Source organism: Scyliorhinus torazame, chromosome 2, assembly GCF_047496885.1.
Source record: "Scyliorhinus torazame isolate Kashiwa2021f chromosome 2, sScyTor2.1, whole genome shotgun sequence".
Lineage (NCBI taxonomy): Eukaryota > Metazoa > Chordata > Chondrichthyes > Carcharhiniformes > Scyliorhinidae > Scyliorhinus > Scyliorhinus torazame.
Window position 1 is genome coordinate 10,626,841 of NC_092708.1, and position 17,984 is coordinate 10,644,824.

Consider the following 17,984-nt stretch of genomic DNA (forward strand, 5'->3'; position numbering starts at 1 on the left):
GTGTGGAACTGTATCCCAGTGAGAGTCAGTGTGTGTGGAACTGTTTCCCAGTGAGAGTCAGTGTGTGTGGAACTGAATCCCAGTGAGAGTCAGTGTGTGTGGAACTATACCCCAGTGAGAGTCAGTGTGTGTGGAACTGTATCCCAGTGAGAGTCAGTGTGTGTGGAACTGTACCCCAGTGAGAGTCAGTGTATGTGGAACTGTGTCCCAGTGAGAGTCAGTGTGTCTGGAACTGTATCCCAGTGAGAGTCAGTGTGTGTGGAACTGTATCACAGTGAGGGTCAGTGTGTGTGGAACTGTATCCCAATGAGAGTCAGTGTGTGTGGAACTGTACCCCAGTGAGAGTCAGTGTGTGTGGAACTGTATCCCAGTGAGAGACAGTGTGTGTGGAACTGTATCCCAGTGAGAGTCAGTGTGTGTGGAACTGTATCCCAGTGAGAGTCAGTGTGTGTGGAACTGTATCCCAGTGAGAGTCAGTGTATGTGGAACTGTGTCCCAGTGAGAGTCAGTGTGTGGAACTGTGTCCCAGTGAGAGTCAGCGTGTGTGGAACTGTGTCCCAGTGAGAGTCAGTGTGTGTGGAACTGTATCCCAGTGAGAGTCAGTGTGTGTGGAACTGTATCCCAGTGAGAGTCAGTGTGTGTGGAACTGTATCCCAGTGAGAGTCAGTGTGTGTGGAACTGTATCCCAGTGAGAGTCATTGTGCGTGGAACTGTATCCCAGTGAGAGTCAGTGTGTGTGGAACTGTATCCCAGTGAGAGTCAGTGTGTGTGGAACTGTATTCCAGTGAGAGTCAGTGTGTGTGGAACTGTATCCCTGTGAGTGTCAGTGTGTGTGGAACTGTATCCCAGTGAGAGTCAGTGTGTGTGGAACTGTACCCCAGTGAGAGTCAGTGTGTGTGGAACTGTATCCCAGTGAGAGTCGGTGTGTGTGGAACTGTATCCCAGTGAGAGTCAGTGTGTGTGGAACTGAATCCCAGTGAGAATCAGTGTGTGTGGAACTGTATCCCAGTGAGTGTCAGTGTGTGTGGAACTGTATCCCAGTGAGAGTCAGTGTGTGTGGAACTGTATCCCAGTGAGAGTCAGTGTGTGTGGAACTGTATCCCAGTGAGAGTCAGTGTGTGTGGAACTGTATCCCAGTGAGAGTCAGTGTGTGTGGAACTGTATCCCAGTGAGAATCAGTGTGTGTGGAACTGTATCCCAGTGAGAGTCAATGTGTGTGGAACTGTATTCCAGTGAGAGTCAGTGTGTGTGGAACTGTATCCCAGTGAGAGTCAGTGTGTGTGGAACTGTATCCCAGTGAGAGTCAGTGTGTGTGGAACTGTATTCCAGTGAGAGTCAGTGTGTGTGGAACTGTATCCCAGTGAGAGTCAGTGTGTGTGGAACTGTATCCCAGTGAGAGTCAGTGTGTGTGGAACTGTATCCCAGTGAGAGTCAGTGTGTGTGGGACCCGTACCCCAGTGAGAGTCAGTGTGTGTGGAACTGAATCCCAGTGAGAGTCAGTGTGTGTGGAACTGTACAGCAGTGAGAGTCAGTGTGTGTGGAACTGAATCCCAGTGAGAATCAGTGTGTGTGGAACTGTACCCCAGTGAGAGTCAGTGTGTGTGGAACTGTATCCCAGTGAGAGTCAGTGTGTGTGGGACCCGTACCCCAGTGAGAGTCAGTGTGTGTGGAACTGTATCCCAGTGAGAGTCGGTGTGTGTGGAACTGTATCCCAGTGAGAGTCAGTGTGTGTGGAACTGTATCCCAGTGAGAGTCAGTGTGTGTGGAACTGTATCCCAGTGAGAGTCAGTGTGTGTGGAACTGTATCCCAGTGAGAATCAGTGTGTGTGGAACTGTATCCCAGTGAGAGTCAGTGTGTGTGGAACTGTATCCCAGTGAGAGTCAGTGTATGTGGAACTGTGTCCCAGTGAGAGTCAGTGTGTGGAACTGTGTCCCAGTGAGAGTCAGCGTGTGTGGAACTGTGTCCCAGTGAGAGTCAGTGTGTGTGGAACTGTATCCCAGTGAGAGTCAGTGTGTGTGGAACTGTATCCCAGTGAGAGTCAGTGTGTGTGGAACTGTATCCCAGTGAGAGTCAGTGTGTGTGGAACTGTATCCCAGTGAGAGTCAGTGTGCGTGGAACTGTATCCCAGTGAGAGTCAGTGTGTGTGGAACTGTATCCCAGTGAGAGTCAGTGTGTGTGGAACTGTATTCCAGTGAGAGTCAGTGTGTGTGGAACTGTATCCCTGTGAGTGTCAGTGTGTGTGGAACTGTATCCCAGTGAGAGTCAGTGTGTGTGGAACTGTACCCCAGTGAGAGTCAGTGTGTGTGGAACTGTATCCCAGTGAGAGTCGGTGTGTGTGGAACTGTATCCCAGTGAGAGTCAGTGTGTGTGGAACTGAATCCCAGTGAGAATCAGTGTGTGTGGAACTGTATCCCAGTGAGTGTCAGTGTGTGTGGAACTGTATCCCAGTGAGAGTCAGTGTGTGTGGAACTGTATCCCAGTGAGAGTCAGTGTGTGTGGAACTGTATCCCAGTGAGAGTCAGTGTGTGTGGAACTGTATCCCAGTGAGAGTCAGTGTGTGTGGAACTGTATCCCAGTGAGAATCAGTGTGTGTGGAACTGTATCCCAGTGAGAGTCAATGTGTGTGGAACTGTATTCCAGTGAGAGTCAGTGTGTGTGGAACTGAATCCCAGTGAGAGTCAGTGTGTGTGGAACTGTATCCCAGTGAGAGTCAGTGTGTGTGGAACTGTATTCCAGTGAGAGTCAGTGTGTGTGGAACTGTATCCCAGTGAGAGTCAGTGTGTGTGGAACTGTATCCCAGTGAGAGTCAGTGTGTGTGGAACTGTATCCCAGTGAGAGTCAGTGTGTGTGGGACCCGTACCCCAGTGAGAGTCAGTGTGTGTGGAACTGAATCCCAGTGAGAGTCAGTGTGTGTGGAACTGTACAGCAGTGAGAGTCAGTGTGTGTGGAACTGAATCCCAGTGAGAATCAGTGTGTGTGGAACTGTACCCCAGTGAGAGTCAGTGTGTGTGGAACTGTATCCCAGTGAGAGTCAGTGTGTGTGGGACCCGTACCCCAGTGAGAGTCAGTGTGTGTGGAACTGTATCCCAGTGAGAGTCGGTGTGTGTGGAACTGTATCCCAGTGAGAGTCAGTGTGTGTGGAACTGTATCCCAGTGAGAGTCAGTGTGTGTGGAACTGTATCCCAGTGAGAGTCAGTGTGTGTGGAACTGTATCCCAGTGAGAATCAGTGTGTGTGGAACTGTATCCCAGTGAGAGTCAATGTGTGTGGAACTGTATTCCAGTGAGAGTCAGTGTGTGTGGAACTGTATCCCAGTGAGAATCAGTGTGTGTGGAACTGTATCCCAGTGAGAGTCAGTGTGTGTGGAACTGTATCCCAGTGAGAGTCAGTGTGTGTGGAACTGTATCCCAGTGAGAGTCAGTGTGTGTGGGACCCGTACCCCAGTGAGAGTCAGTGTGTGTGGAACTGAATCCCAGTGAGAGTCTGTGTGTGTGGAACTGAATCCCAGTGAGAATCAGTGTGTGTGGAACTGTACCCCAGTGAGTGTCATAAGAACATAAGAACTAGGAGCAGGAGTAGGCCATCTGGCCCCTAGAGCCTGCTCCGCCATTCAATGAGATCATGGCTGATCTTTTGTGGACTCAGCTCCACTTTCCGGCCCGAACACCATAACCCTTAATCCCTTTTTTCTTCAAAAAACTATCTATCTTTATCTTTAAGACATTTAATGAAGGAGCCTCTACTGCTTCACTCGGCAAGGAATTCCAGAGATTAACAACCCTTTGGGTGAAAAAGCTCCTCCTAAACTCAGTCCTAAATTTACTTCCCCTTATTTTGAGGCTATGCCCCCTAGTTCTGCTTTCACCCGCCAGTGGAAACAACCTGCCCTCATCTATCCTATCTATTCCCCTTATAAATACTCAACCTCTCCTCGTAATCCAACCCCTTCAGCTCTGGGATTAACCTAGTGAATCTCCTCTGCACACCCTCCAGTGCCAGTACGTCCTTTCTCAAGTAAGGAGACCAAAACTGAACACAATATTCCTTGTGTGGTCTCACTAACACCTTATACAATTGCTGCATAACCTCCCTAGTCTTAAACTCCATCCCTCTAGCAATGAAGGACAAAATTCCATTTGCCTTCTTAATCACCTGTTGCACCTGTAAACCGACTTTTTGCGACTCATGCACGAGCACACCCAGGTCTCCCTGCACAGCAGCATGTTTTAATATTTTATCATTTAAATAATAATCCCTTTTGCTGTTATTCCGACCAAAATGGATAACCTCACATTTGTCAACATTGTATTCCATCTGCCAGACCCAAGCCCATTCACTTAGCCTATCCAAATCCCTCTGCAGACTTCCAGTATTCTCTGCACTTTTTGCTTTACCACTCATCTTAGTGTCGTCTGCAAACTTGGACACATTGGCCTTGGTCCCCAACTCCAAATCACCTGTGTAAATTGTGAACAGTTGTGGGCCCAACACTGATCCCTGAGGGACTCCACTAGCTACTGATTGCCAACCAGAGAAACACCCATTAATCCCCACTCTTTGCTTTCTATTAATTAACCAATCCTCTATCCATGCTCCTACTTTCCCCTTAATGCCATGCATCTTTATCTTATGCAACAACCTTTTGTATGGCACCTTGTCAAAAGATTTCTGGAAATCCAGATATACCACATCCATTGGCTCCCCGTTATCTACCGCACTGTTAATGTCCTCAAAAAATTCCACTAAATTAGTTAGGCACGACCTGCCCTTTATGAACCCATGCTGCGTCTGTCCAATGGGACAATTTCCATCCAGATGCCTCGCTATTTCTTCCTTGATGATAGATTCCAGCTTCTTCCCTACTAAATAACAAATAACAGTGGACCCAGCACTGATCTCTGAGGCACAAGCTGGTCACAGGCCTCCGGTTTGACAACCACCCTTTGGCTTTCGTCGCCAAGCCAATTTTGTATCCAATTGGCTACCTCGCCTGGATTCCGTGAGATTTAACTTTTTGCAACAACCTACCATGCGGTACCTTGTCAAAGGCCTTGCTAAAGTCCATGTAGACAACACCTACTGCACAGCCCTCATCTACCTTCTTGGTTATCCCTTCAAAACATTGTTCTTTGTCCTTTTCCATTGCCAGCCTAAACCTTCAGATACAATGGTCACTGTCCACCAACGTCCGTTACTGACACCGGAGCCTCTTCATTCCCAAAGACAGGGGGCGGGATTCTCCGGTAATAGGGCTAAGTGTTTACGCCGTCGTGAATACCAGAGCGTTTTACGACGGCGTCAACGGGCCCCATAGTCCACCGAGTCAGCGGCCCACAAGTGACCAGCACGGGCGCCACAAGCAGGGGGCGAGCTGCGATCGGCGTCCTATCCACGGGCCGCGACATCAACGCGACGCGGCGGCTCGTTAACAGAACGCATCCTCCCACACACGGCCGTCGGAGGTAAGTTGGCTGCCCGCTGTGCAGCGCCCAGGTTCCGTCATGGCGATCTGGATACACTCCTGGACGCCGTGGAGCAGAGGAGGGGGGCAGTGTACCCCGGACCCGGCCACAGGACCCAGGGCAACACCGTTCGGCATTTGTGGCTGGAGGTGGGCGCTGCCGTCAGCGCCGCCCGGATGGTAGCCAGGGCGGGCGAGCAGAGGCTGCATGGCCTCCTCAGGGCAGCCAGGGTGAGTACCCAGCACTGTGCCCCTGGCACCAACCCCTCTACCCCCCACACATGTGAGGAGCCCCGGGATGGTGCAACAGTCACCGCAGGCCAGGGCCCAGTCTCCGCAGGCCATGGCCCAGTCTCCGCAGGCCATGGCCCAGTCTCCGCAGGCCATGGCCCAGTCTCCACAGGCAACGGCCCAGTCTCCGCAGGCCATGGCCCAGTCTCCACAGGCAACGGCCCAGTCTCCGCAGGCCATGGCCCAGTCTCCACAGGCAACGGCCCAGTCTCCACAGGCAACGGCCCAGTCTCCGCAGGCCATGGCCCAGTCTCCACAGGCAACGGCCCAGTCTCTGCAGGCCATGGCCCAGTCCCAGCAGGCAACGGCCCAGTCTCCGCAGGCTATGGCCCAGTCTCCGCAGGCTATGGCCCAGTCTCAGCAGGCAACGGCCCAGTCTCCGCAGGCCATAACCCAGTCTCAGCAGGCAACGGCCCAGTCTCCGCAGGCTATGGCCCAGTCCCAGCAGGCAACGGCCCAGTCTCCGCAGGCTATGGCCCAGTCTCCGCAGGCTATGGCCCAGTCTCAGCAGGCAATGGCCCAGTCTCCGCAGGCTATGGCCCAGTCTCCACAGGCCATGGCCCAGTCCCAGCAGGCAACGGCCCAGTCTCCGCAGGCTATGGCCCAGTCTCCGCAGGCCATGGCCCAGTCTCAGCAGGCAACGGCCCAGTCTCCACAGGCCATGGCCCAGTCTCCGCAGGCTATGGCCCAGTCTCAGCAGGCAACGGCCCAGTCTCCGCAGGCTATGGCCCAGTCTCCGCAGGCTATGGCCCAGTCTCAGCAGGCAATGGCCCAGTCTCCGCAGGCTATGGCCCAGTCTCCACAGGCAATGGCCCAGTCTCAGCAGGCCATGGCCCAGTCCCAGCAGGCAATGGCCCAGTCTCCACAGGCCATGGCCCAGTCTCCACAGGCCATGGCCCAGCCTCCGCAGGCAATGGCCCAGTCTCCGCAGGCCTTGGCCCAGTCTCCGCAGGCCAGGGCCCAGTCTCCGCAGGCCATGGCCCTGTCCCAGCAGGCCATGGCCCAGTCTCCGCAGGCCATGGCCCAGTCTCCGCAGGCCACGTCCCAGTCTCCACAGGCCATGGCCCTGTCCCAGCAGGCCATGGCCCAGTCTCCGCAGGCCATGGCCCAGTCTCCGCAGGCCATAGCCCAGTCTCCACAGACCAAGGTCCAGTCTCCGCAGGCCACGGCCCAGTCTCCACAGGCAATGGCCCAGTCTCCGCAGGCCATGGCCCAGCCTCCGCAGGCAATGGCCCAGTCTCTGCAGGCCATGGCCCAGTCTCCGCAGGCCATGGCTCAGTCTCCACAGGCCATGGCCCAGTCTCCACAGGCCATGGCACAGCCTCCGCAGGCAATGGCCCAGTCTCTGCAGGCCATGGCCCAGTCTCTGCAGGCCATGGCCCAGTCTCCACAGGCAATGCCCAGTCTCCACAGGCCATGGCCCAGCCTCCGCAGGCAATGGCCCAGTCTCTGCAGGCCATGGCCCAGTCTCCACAGGCCATGGCCCAGTCTCCACAGGCCATGGCCCAGTCTCCACAGGCCATGGCCCAGTCTCCACAGGCCATGGCCCAGCCTCCGCAGGCCATGGCCCAGTCTCCGCAGGCCATGGCCTAGTCTACACAGGCCATGGCTCAGTCTCCACAGGCCATGGCCCAGTCACCGCAGGCCATAGCCCAGTCTCCACAGGCAACGGCCCAGTCTCTGCAGGCCATGGCCCAGTCTCCGCAGGCCATGGCCCAGTCTCTGCAGGCAATGGCCCAGTCTCCACAGGCCATGGCCCAGTCTCAGCACACCATGGCCCAGTCTCCGCAGGCCATGGCCCAGTCTCCACAGGCAACGGCCCAGTCTCAGCAGGCCATGGCCCAGTCTCAGCAGGCCATGGCCCAGTCTCCGCAGGCCAGGGCCCAGTCTCCGCAGCCAATGGCCCTGTCCCAGCAGGCCATGGCCCAGTCTCCACAGGCCAGGGCCCAGTCTCTGCAGGCCATGGCCCAGTCTCCGCAGGCCATAGCCCAGTCTCCACAGGCCATGGCCCAGTCTCCACAGGCCACGGCCCAGTCTCCGCAGGCCATGGCCCAGTCTCCACAGGCCATGGCCCAGTCTCCGCAGGCCATGGCCCAGTCTCCGCAGACAACGGCCCAGTCTCAGCAGGCCATGGCCCAGTCTCCGCAGGCCATGGCCCAGTCACCGCAGGCCACAGACCAGTCTCCACAGGCAACGGCCCAGTCTCTGCAGGCCATGGCCCAGTCTCCGCAGGCCATGGCCCAGTCTCTGCAGGCAATGGCCCAGTCTCCACAGGCCATGGCCCAGTCTCAGCACACCATGGCCCAGTCTCCGCAGGCCATGGCCCAGTCTCTGCAGGCAATGGCCCAGTCTCCGCAGGCAATGGCCCAGTCTCTGCAGGCCATGGCCCAGTCTCAGCAGGCCATGGCCCAGTCTCCGCAGGCAATGTCCCAGTCTCTGCAGGCCATGACCCAGTCTCCGCAGGCAATGGCCCAGTCTCGGCAGGCCATGGCCCAGTCTCCGCAGGCCTTGGCCCAGTCTCCGCAGGCCATGGCCCAGTCTCCGCAGGCCATGGCCCAGTCTCCGCAGGCCATGGCCCAGTCTCTGCAGGCAATGGCCCAGTCTCCGCAGGCAATGGCCCAGTCTCTGCAGGCCATGGCCCAGTCTCAGCAGGCAATGTCCCAGTCTCTGCAGGCCATGACCCAGTCTCCGCAGGCAATGGCCCAGTCTCCGCAGGCAATGGCCCAGCCTCCGCAGGCAATGGCCCAGTCTCCGCAGGCCATGGCCCAGTCTCCACAGGCAATGGCCCAGTCTCCGCAGGCAATGGCCCAGTCTCCGCAGGCCATGGCCCAGTCTCCGCAGGCCATGGCCCAGTCTCCGCAGGCCATGGCCCAGTCTCCGCAGGCCATAGCCCAGTCTCTGTAGGCCATGGCCCAGTCTCTGTAGGCCATGGCCCAGTCTCTGCAGGCCATGGCCCAGTCTCCACAGGCAACGGCCCAGTCTCAGCAGGCCATGGCCCAGTCTCTGCAGGCCATGGCCCAGTCTCCGCAGGCCATGGCCCAGTCTCCACAGGCAACGGCCCAGTCTCCGCAGGCCATGGCCCAGTCTCCGCAGGCCATGGCCCAATCTCCACAGGCAACAGCCCAGTCTCAGCACGCCATGGCCCAGTCTCCGCAGGCCATGGCCCAGTCTCCGCAGGCCATGGCCCAGTCTCCGCAGGCCATGGCCCAATCTCCACAGGCAACAGCCCAGTCTCAGCACGCCATGGCCCAGTCTCCGCAGGCCATGGCCCAGTCTCCGCAGGCAATGGCCCAGTCTCCGCAGGCCTTGGCCCAGTCTCCGCAGGCCTTGGCCCAGTCTCCGCAGGCCACGGCCCAGCCTCCGCAGGCAATGGCCCAGTCTCCGCAGGCCATGGCCCAATCTCTGCAGGCCATGGCCCAGTCTCTGCGGGCCATGGCCCAGTCTCCGCAGGCCATGGCCCAGTCTCCGCAGGCAATGGCCCAGTCTCCGCAGGCCATCGCTGATGGCATCGGTGCCATTGACCAGGCGCTGGCCAGCGTCGCCCAGACCCAGTAAGGGCTGAACAACTACCTGAGCTCCATGGCTGCAAACTTGCAGACCCTTGTCGATACCAGGGCGGGTCTCCAGGACTGGCAGCGCCAGGTGCCGGGGGTGCCTCAGGGGAGGGCTCCGCTCGCACTCTCGTCCCATAGAGAACCCGTCGGGCACCCCAAGAGAGGGGGAGTTGCTGGGGCCCGTGTCGGTGACTCCTGCAGGGGCGGTCCTGGAACACAGCGGCATCTCGGACTCCTCCCCCCCGTGTCCCTGGTGCATCTGGTAGGAAGCGAGCAGGACAGGGTGGCATCACGCCAAACAGGATGCCCGGGGAGCAGCCTGGCCCATCCAGGCCAGGCCGCCCCAGGAAACGAGCGCCAAAGGGGACCCTTGTCGCTGGGCAGGAGTCTCGACAGGCTCCTCCACTCTTGCTGCACCGTCTGGGGAACCACAGAGACGTGGTGATAGGGCCCGGAAGGCCAGAAAGTTAGACACCTGGCAAGTTGGCACGGATGCAGGGCACAGCTTAGATATAGGGGCTAGGGATTACCGTTTTTAATAAGCACACTGTACTACCGATGAAAGTTGCCTCTGTGCTCTGTCCGCTGCGTGTGGGGGTGGGGGGGAGCTGAGTGCCACTGAGGGTGAGGGGTGATGGAACGTTGAGCCCCGTTGAGGGGTGTGACGTGCCCCCCCTCCCCTCCTCCCGGACGTCCACGTCACCCTCTCCATACATACAGGAACCACCCAGGTGGAGGGTGTTACTGTGGCCATGAGTCAGACATTGTCTAACGATGCGGAGCTCAGAGTCCATCGCAGAGGGGCTGTCATCATCCTCCATGACAAAGACCAGACCCGCTGTCACCGGCAAACGTGTGAGCCCAGCCCGCTGAGCTGCAGGTGGATGTGTCATGGAGGGGTCGTGCGCATGTGGGTGATGCGGTGGTGGGGGAGGTGAGGGTGGTGAGGGTGGTGGGGGAGGTGAGGGTGGTGGGGGAGGTGAGGGTGGTGGGGGAGGTGAGGGTGGTGGGGGAGGTGGGGGAGGTGGGGGAGGTGGGGGAGCTGAGGGTGGTGAGGGAGGTGGGGGAGGTGAGGGTGGTGGGGGAGGTGAGGGTGGTGGGGGAGGTGGGGGAGGTGAGGGTGGTGAGGGTGGTGGGGGAGGTGGGGGAGGTGAGGGTGGTGAGGGTGGTGGGGGTGGTGAGGGTGGTGAGGGTGGTGGGGGAGGTGAGGGTGGTGGGGGAGGTGAGGGTGGTGGGGGAGGTGAGGGTGGTGAGGGTGGTGGGGGAGGTGAGGGTGGTGAGGGTGGTGGGGGGTGGTGGGGGAGTTGAGGGTGGGGGAGGTGAGGGTGGTGGGGGAGGTGAGGGTGGTGGGGGAGGTGAGGGAGGTGAGGGAGGTGAGGGTGGTGAGGGTGGTGGGGGAGTTGAGGGTGGGGGAGGTGAGGGAGGTGAGGGTGGTGGGGGAGGTGAGGGTGGTGGGGGAGGTGAGGGTAGTGAGGGTGGGTGGGGGTGGTGGGGTGGTGGGGAGGTGAGGGAGGTGAGGGTGGTGAGGGAGGTGAGGGTGGTGGGGCAGGTGACGGAGGTGGGGGAGGTGAGGGTGGTGGGGGAGGGTGGGGGTGGTGGGGGTGGTGGGGGAGGTGAGGGTGGTGGGGGAGGTGAGGGTGGTGGGGGATGTGAGGGTGGTGAGGGTGGTGAGGGTGGTGGGGGTGGTGAGGGAGGTGGGGAGGTGGGGGAGGTGAGGGTGGTGAGGGTGGTGGGGGAGGTGGGGAGGTGAGGGTGGTGAGGGAGGTGGGGGAGGTGAGGGTGGTGGGGGAGGTGAGGGTGGTGAGGGTGGTGGGGGAGGTGAGGGAGGTGGGGGAGGTGAGGGTGGTGGGGGAGGTGAGGGTGGTGGGGGAGGTGAGGGAGGTGAGGGTGGTGAGGGAGGTGAGGGTGGTGAGGGTGGTGGGGGTGGTGAGGGTGGTGGGGGTGGTGGGGGTGGTGAGGGTGGTGGGGGAGGTGAGGGTGGTGAGGGAGGTGAGGGTTGTGGGGGAGGTGAGGGAGGTGGGGGTGGTGAGGGTGGTGGGGGAGGTGAGGGTGGTGGGGGTGGTGGGGGTGGTGAGGGTGGTGGGGGAGGTGGGGGAGGTGGGGGAGGTGAGGGTGGTGAGGGAGGTGAGGGTGGTGGGGGAGGTGAGGGTGGTGGAAGAGGTGGGGGTGGTGAGGGAGGTGAGGGTGGTGAGGGAGGTGAGGGTGGTGAGGGAGGTGAGGGTGGTGGGGGAGGTGGGGGTGGTGGGGGAGGTGAGGGTGGTGGGGAGGTGAGGGTGGTGGGGGAGGTGAGGGTGGTGGGGGTGGTGGGGGAGGTGGGGGTGGTGAGGGAGGTGAGGGAGGTGGGGGAGGTAAGGGTGGTGGGGGAGGTGGGGGTGGTGGGGGAGGTGAGGGTGGTGAGGGAGGTGAGGGTGGTGGGGGTGGTGGGGGAGGTGGGGTGGTGGGGGAGGTGAGGGTGGTGGGGGTGGTGGGGGAGGTGAGGGTGGTGGGGGAGGTGGGGGAGGTGGGGGAGGTGGGGGTGGTGGGGGAAGTGGGGTGGTGGGGGAGGTGAGGGTGGTGGGGGTGGTGGGGGAGGTGAGGGTGGTGAGGGTGGTGAGGGTGGTGGGGGAGGTGGGGGAGGTGGGGGTGGTGGGGAGGTGAGGGTGGTGAGGGTGGTGGGGGAGGTGGGGGAGGTGGGGGTGGTGGGGGAGGTGGGGGAGGTGGGGGTGGTGGGGGAGTTGAGGGTGGTGGGGGAGGTGAGGGTGGTGGGGGAGGTGAGGGTGGTGGGGAGGTGAGGGAGGTGGGGGTGGTGGGGGAGGTGAGGGAGGTGGGGAGGTGAGGGTGGTGGGGGGTGGTGGGGGAGGTGAGGGTGGTGGGGGAGGTGAGGGTGGTGGGGAGGTGAGGGTGGTGAGGGTGATGGGGGAGGTGGGGGAGGTGGGGGTGGTGGGGGAGGTGAGGGAGGTGGGGGAGGTGAGGGTGGTGGGGGTGGTGGGGGAGGTGAGGGTGGTGGGGGAGGTGAGGGTGGTGAGGGTGGTGGGGGTGGTGGGGGAGGTGGGGGTGGTGGGGGAGGTGAGGGTGGTGAGGGTGGTGGGGAGGTGAGGGTGGTGAGGGAGGTGGGGGAGGTGAGGGTGGTAGGGGAGGTGGGGGTGGTGAGGGAGGTGAGGGAGGTGGGGGTGGTGAGGGTGGTGGGGGAGGTGAAGGTGGTGAGGGTGGTGAGGGTGGTGGGGAGGTGAGGGTTGTGGGGGAGGTGGGGGTGGTGAGGGTGGTGAGGGAGGTGAGGGTTGTGAGGGTGGTGGGGTTGGTGGGGGAGGTGGGGGTGGTGGGGGAGGTGAGGGTGGTGAGGGTGGTGAGGATTGTGGGGAGGTGAGGGTGGTGGGGGAGGTGAGGGAGGTGGGGGAGGTGAGGGTGGTGGGGGTGGTGGGGAGGTGGGGGAGGTGAGGGTGGTGAGGGTGGTGAGGGTGGTGGGGGTGGTGGGGGAGGTGAGGGTGGTGGGGGTGGTGAGGGTTGTGGGGGAGGTGGTGGGGGTGGTGAGGGTGGTGAGGGTGTGAGGGTGGTGGGGGTGGTGGGGTGGTGGGGAGGTGAGGGTGGTGGGGGAGGTGAGGGTGGTGGGGGTGGTGGGGGAGGTGAGGGTGGTGAGGGTGGTGAGGGTGGTGAGGGAGGTGAGGGTTGTGAGGGTGGTGGGGGTGGTGGGGGAGGTGAGGGAGGTGGGCGTGGTGAGGGTTGTGGGGGAGGTGGGGTGGTGAGGGTGGTGAGGGAGGTGGGGGTGGTGAGGGTGGTGAGGGTGTGAGGGTGGTGGGGGTGGTGGGGAGGTGGGGGGTGGTGAGGGTGGTGGGGGTGGTGGGGAGGTGGGGGGTGGTGGCGGAGGTGAGGGTGGTGGGGGTGGTGGGGGAGGTGGTGGTGGTGGGGGTGGTGGGGGAGGTGAGGGAGGTGAGGTGGTGGGGGTGGTGGGGGGAGGTGGGGGTGGTGAGGGTGGTGAGGGTGGAGGTGAGGGTGGTGTGGGGAGGTGGGGGTGGTGAGGGTGGTGGGGAGGTGGGGTGGTGGGAGGTGGGGTGGTGAGGGAGGTGAGGGTGGTGGGAGGTGAGGGTGGTGGGGGGGAGGTGAGGGTGGTGAGGGTGGTGAGGGTGGTGGGGGAGGTGGGGGTGGTGAGGGTGGTGAGGGAGGTGGGGGAGGTGAGGGTGGTGGGGGAGGTGAGGGTGGTGGGGAGGTGAGGGTGGTGGGAGGTGGGGTGGTGGAGGGAGGTGGGGGTGGTGAGGGAGGTGAGGGTGGTGAGGGGAGGTGAGGGGTGGTGGGGGAGGTGGGGGTGGGTGGGGAGGTGAGGGTGGTGAGGGAGGTGAGGGTGGTGGGGGTGGTGGGGGAGGTGGGGGTGGTGGGGAGGTGAGGGTTGGTGGGGGTGGTGGAGGGAGGTGAGGGAGGTGAGGGTGGTGGGAAGGTGAGGGTGGTGGGGGAGGTGAGGGTGGTGGAGGAGGTGAGGGTGGTGGGGGAGGTGAGGGTGGTGAGGGTGGTGAGGGTGGTGGGGGAGGTGGGGGTGGTGAGGGAGGTGAGGGTGGTGGGGGAGGTGAGGGTGGTGGGGGAGGTGAGGGTGGTGGGGGAGGTGAGGGTGGTGGGGGTGGTGGGGGAGGTGGGGGTGGTGAGGGAGGTGAGGGAGGTGGGGGAGGTAAGGGTGGTGGGGGAGGTGGGGGTGGTGGGGGAGGTGAGGGTGGTGAGGGAGGTGAGGTGGTGGGGGGTGGTGGGGGAGGTGGGGGTGGTGGGGAGGTGAGGGTGGTGGGGGTGGTGGGGGAGGTGAGGGTGGTGGGGGAGGTGGGGGAGGTGGGGGGAGGTGGGGGTGGTGGGGGAGGTGGGGGTGGTGGGGGAGGTGAGGGTGGTGAGGGGTGGTGAGGGTGGTGAGGGTGGTGGGGGTGGTGGGGGAGGTGAGGGTGGTGAGGGTGGTGAGGGTGGTGGGGGAGGTGGGGGAGGTGGGGGTGGTGGGGGAGGTGAGGGTGTGAGGGTGGTGGGGGAGGTGGGGGAGGTGGGGGTGGTGGGGGAGGTGGGGAGGTGGGGGTGGTGGGGGTGGTGGGGAGGTGAGGGTGGTGGGGAGGTGAGGGTGGTGAGGGTGGTGGGGGAGGTGGGGGTGGTGAGGGAGGTGAGGAGGTGGGGGAGGTAAGGGTGGTGGGGGTGGTGGGGGGAGGTGGGGGAGGTGGGGGTGGTGAGGGAGGTGAGGGAGGTGGGGGAGGTGAGGGTGGTGAGGGTAGTGGGGGAGGTGGGGGAGGTGGGGGAGGTGAGGGTGGTGAGGGAGGTGAGGGTGGTGGGGGAGGTGAGGGTGGTGAGGGTGGTGGTGGAGGTGAGGGTGGTGAGGGTGGTGGGGGAGGTGAGGGTGGTGAGGGTGGTGGGGGAGGTGAGGGTTGTGGGGGAGGTGAGGGTGGTGGGGGAGGTGAGGGTGGTTGGGGAGGTGAGGGTGGTGGGGGAGGTGAGGGTGGTGAGGGAGGTGAGGGTGGTGGGGGAGGTGAGGGTGGTGGGGGAGGTGGGGGTGGTGGGGGAGTTGAGGGTGGGGGAGGTGAGGGTGGTGGGGGAAGTGGGGGGTGGTGGGGGAGTTGAGGGTGGTGAGGGTGGTGGGGGAGGTGGGGGAGGTGAGGGAGGTGAGGGAGGTGAGGGTGGTGGGTGGAGGTGAGGGTGGTGGGGGAGGTGAGGGTGGTGGGGAGGGTGGGGGTTGGTGGGGGTGGGTGGGGGAGGTGAGGGAGGTGAGGGTGGTGAGGGAGGTGAGGGTGGTGGGGGAGGTGAGGGTGGTGGTGAGGGTGGGGGTGGTGGGGGGTGGTGGGGGAGGTGAGGGTGGTGGGGGACGTGGGGGATGTGAGGGTGGTGGGGGGTGGTGAGGGAGGTGAGGGTGGTGAGGGTGGTGGGGGAGGTGGGGGTGTGGGGGAGGTGAGGGTGGTGGGGGAGGTGGGGGAGGTGAGGGTGGTGAGGGTGGTGGGGAGGTGAGGGTGGTGAGGGAGGTGAGTGTGGTGAGGGTGGTGGGGAGGTGGGGGGGAGGTGGGGGAGTTGGGGGAGGTGAGGGTGGTGAGGGAGGTGAGGGTGGTGAGGGTGGTGGGGGAGGTGGGGGAGGTGGGGGAGGTGAGGGTGGTGGGGGAGGTGGGGGAGGTGAGGGTGGTGAGGGTGGTGGGGTGGTGAGGGTGGTGAGGGTGGTGGGGGAGGTGAGGGTGGTGAGGGAGGTGAGGGTGGTGGGCGAGGTGGGGGAGGTGAGGGTGGTGAGGGAGGTGAGGGAGGTGAGGGAGGTGGGGGAGGTGAGGGAGGTGGGGGAGGTGAGGGTGGTGGGGGAGGTGGGGGTGGTGGGGGAGGTGAGGGAGGTGGGGGAGGTGAGGGTGGTCGGGGAGGTGTGGGTGGTGAGGTGGTGGGGGAGGTGGGGGAGGTGGGGGAGGTGGGGGTGGTCGGGGAGGTGAGGGTGGTGAGGGTGGTGGGGGAGGTGAGGGTGGTGGGGGAGGTGGGGGAGGTGAGGGTGGTGGGGAGGTGAGGGTGGTGGGGGAGGTGAGGGAGGTGGGGGAGGTGGGGGAGGTGAGGGTGGTGGGGAGGTGAGGGTGGTGGGGGAGGTGGGGGAGGTGAGGGTGGTGGGGGAGGTGAGGGTGGTGGGGGAGGTGAGGGTGGTGGGGGAGGTGGGAGGTGAGGGTGGTGGGGGAGGTGAGGGTGGTGGGGGAGGTGAGGGAGGTGGGGGAGGTGGGGGAGGTGGGGGAGGTGGGGGTGGTGGGGAGGTGAGGGTGGTGAGGGTGGTGGGGGAGGTGAGGGAGGTGGGGGAGGTGAGGGTGGTGGGGGAGGTGAGGGTGGTGGGGGGAGGTGGGGGAGGTGAGGGTGGTGGGGGCGGTGAGGGTGGTGGGGGAGGTGAGGGTGGTGAGGGTGGTGGGGGAGGTGAGGGTGGTGGGGAGGTGGGGGAGGTGGGGGAGGTGAGGGTGGGTGGGGAGGTGGGGATGGTGGGGGAGGTGGGGGAGGTGGGGAGGTGAGGGTGGTGAGGGTGGTGGGGGAGGTGGGGGAGGTGAGGGTGGTGGGGGAGGTGGGGGAGGTGGGGGAGGTTTTGAGTGAGGTGTGGGTGTTTGAGGGGTGGGGGGGGAGGTGGGGGAGGTGGGGGAGGTGAGGGTGGTGAGGGTGGTGGGGGAGGTGGGGGAGGTGAGGGTGGTGGGGGAGGTGGGGGAAGTGGGGGAGATGAGGGTGGTGAGGGTGGTGGGGGAGGTGGGGGGAGGTGGGGGTGGTGGGGGAGGTGGGGGAAGTGGGGGAGGTGAGGGTGGTGGGGGAGGTGGGGGAGGTGGGGGAGGTGAGGGTGGTGGGGGAGGTGAGGGTGGTGGGGGAGGTGGGGGAGGTGAGGGGGTGGGAGGTGAGGTGTGGGGGAGGTGGGGGAGGTGGGGGAGGTGAGGGTGGTGGGGGAGGTGGGGGTGGTGGGGGAGGTGAGGGTGGTGGGGGAGGTGAGGGTGGTGGGGGAGGTGGGGGTGGTGGGGGAGGTGGGGGTGGTGGGGGAGGTGAGGGTGGTGGGGGAGGTGGGGGAGGTGGAGGGTGGTGGGGAGGTGAGGGTGGTGAGGGATGTGAGGGTGGTGAGGGTGGTGGGGGTGGTGGGGGTGGTGGGGGTGGTGGGGGAGGTGAGGGTGGTGGGGGAGGTGGGGGAGGTGAGGGTGGTGGGGAGGTGGGGGAGGTGGGGGAGGTGGGGGAGGTGAGGGTGGTGAGGGAGGTGAGGGTGGTGGGGGAGGTGAGGGTGGTGGAAGAGGTGGGGGTGGTGAGGGAGGTGAGGGTGGTGAGGGAGGTGAGGGTGGTGAGGGAGGTGAGGGTGGTGGGGGAGGTGGGGGTGGTGGGGGAGGTGGGGAGGTGAGGGTGGTGAGGGTGGTGAGGGTGGTGAGGGTGGTGAGGGTGGTGGGGGAGGTGGGGGTGGTGAGAGTGGTGAGGGTGGTGAGGGTGGTGGGGGAGGTGGGGGTGGTGAGGGAGGTGAGGGTGGTGGGAAGGTGAGGGTGGTGGGGGAGGTGAGGGTGGTGGAGGAGGTGAGGGTGGTGGGGGAGGTGAGGGTGGTGAGGGTGGTGAGGGTGGTGGGGGAGGTGGGGGTGGTGAGGGAGGTGAGGGTGGTGGGGGAGGTGAGGGTGGTGGGGGAGGTGAGGGTGGTGGGGGAGGTGAGGGTGGTGGGGGGTGGTGGGGGAGGTGGGGGTGGTGAGGGAGGTGAGGGAGGTGGGGGAGGTAAGGGTGGTGGGGGAGGTGGGGGTGGTGGGGGAGGTGAGGGTGGTGAGGGAGGTGAGGGTGGTGGGGGTGGTGGGGGAGGAGGGGGTGGTGGGGGAGGTGAGGGTGGTGGGGGTGGTGGGGGAGGTGAGGGTGGTGGGGGAGGTGGGGGAGGTGGGGGAGGTGGGGGTGGTGGGGGAGGTGGGGGTGGTGGGGGTGGTGGGGGAGGTGAGGGTGGTGAGGGTGGTGGGGGGTGGTGGGGGAGGTGAGGGTGGTGAGGGTGGTGAGGGTGGTGGGGGAGGTGGGGGAGGTGGGGGTGGTGGGGGAGGTGAGGGTGGTGAGGGTGGTGGGGGAGGTGGGGGAGGTGGGGGTGGTGGGGGAGGTGGGGGTGGTGGGGGTGGTGGGGAGGTGAGGGTGGTGGGGGAGGTGAGGGTGGTGAGGGTTGTGGGGGAGGTGGGGGTGGTGAGGGAGGTGAGGGAGGTGGGGGAGGTAAGGGTGGTGGGGGTGGTGGGGGTTGGTGGGGGAGGTGGGGGTGGTGAGGGAGGTGAGGG

At 63.6% G+C, this 17,984-nt stretch overlaps 1 protein-coding gene across 5 annotated transcripts in view; it reads right to left on the bottom strand.

Moving 5' to 3' along the window:
- The window catches only part of tns1b (tensin 1b), a 1,628,779-nt gene that overhangs the window by 1,351,100 nt on the left and 259,695 nt on the right, over nt 1–17,984 (bottom strand). The gene's annotated exons all lie outside the window — the stretch shown is intronic.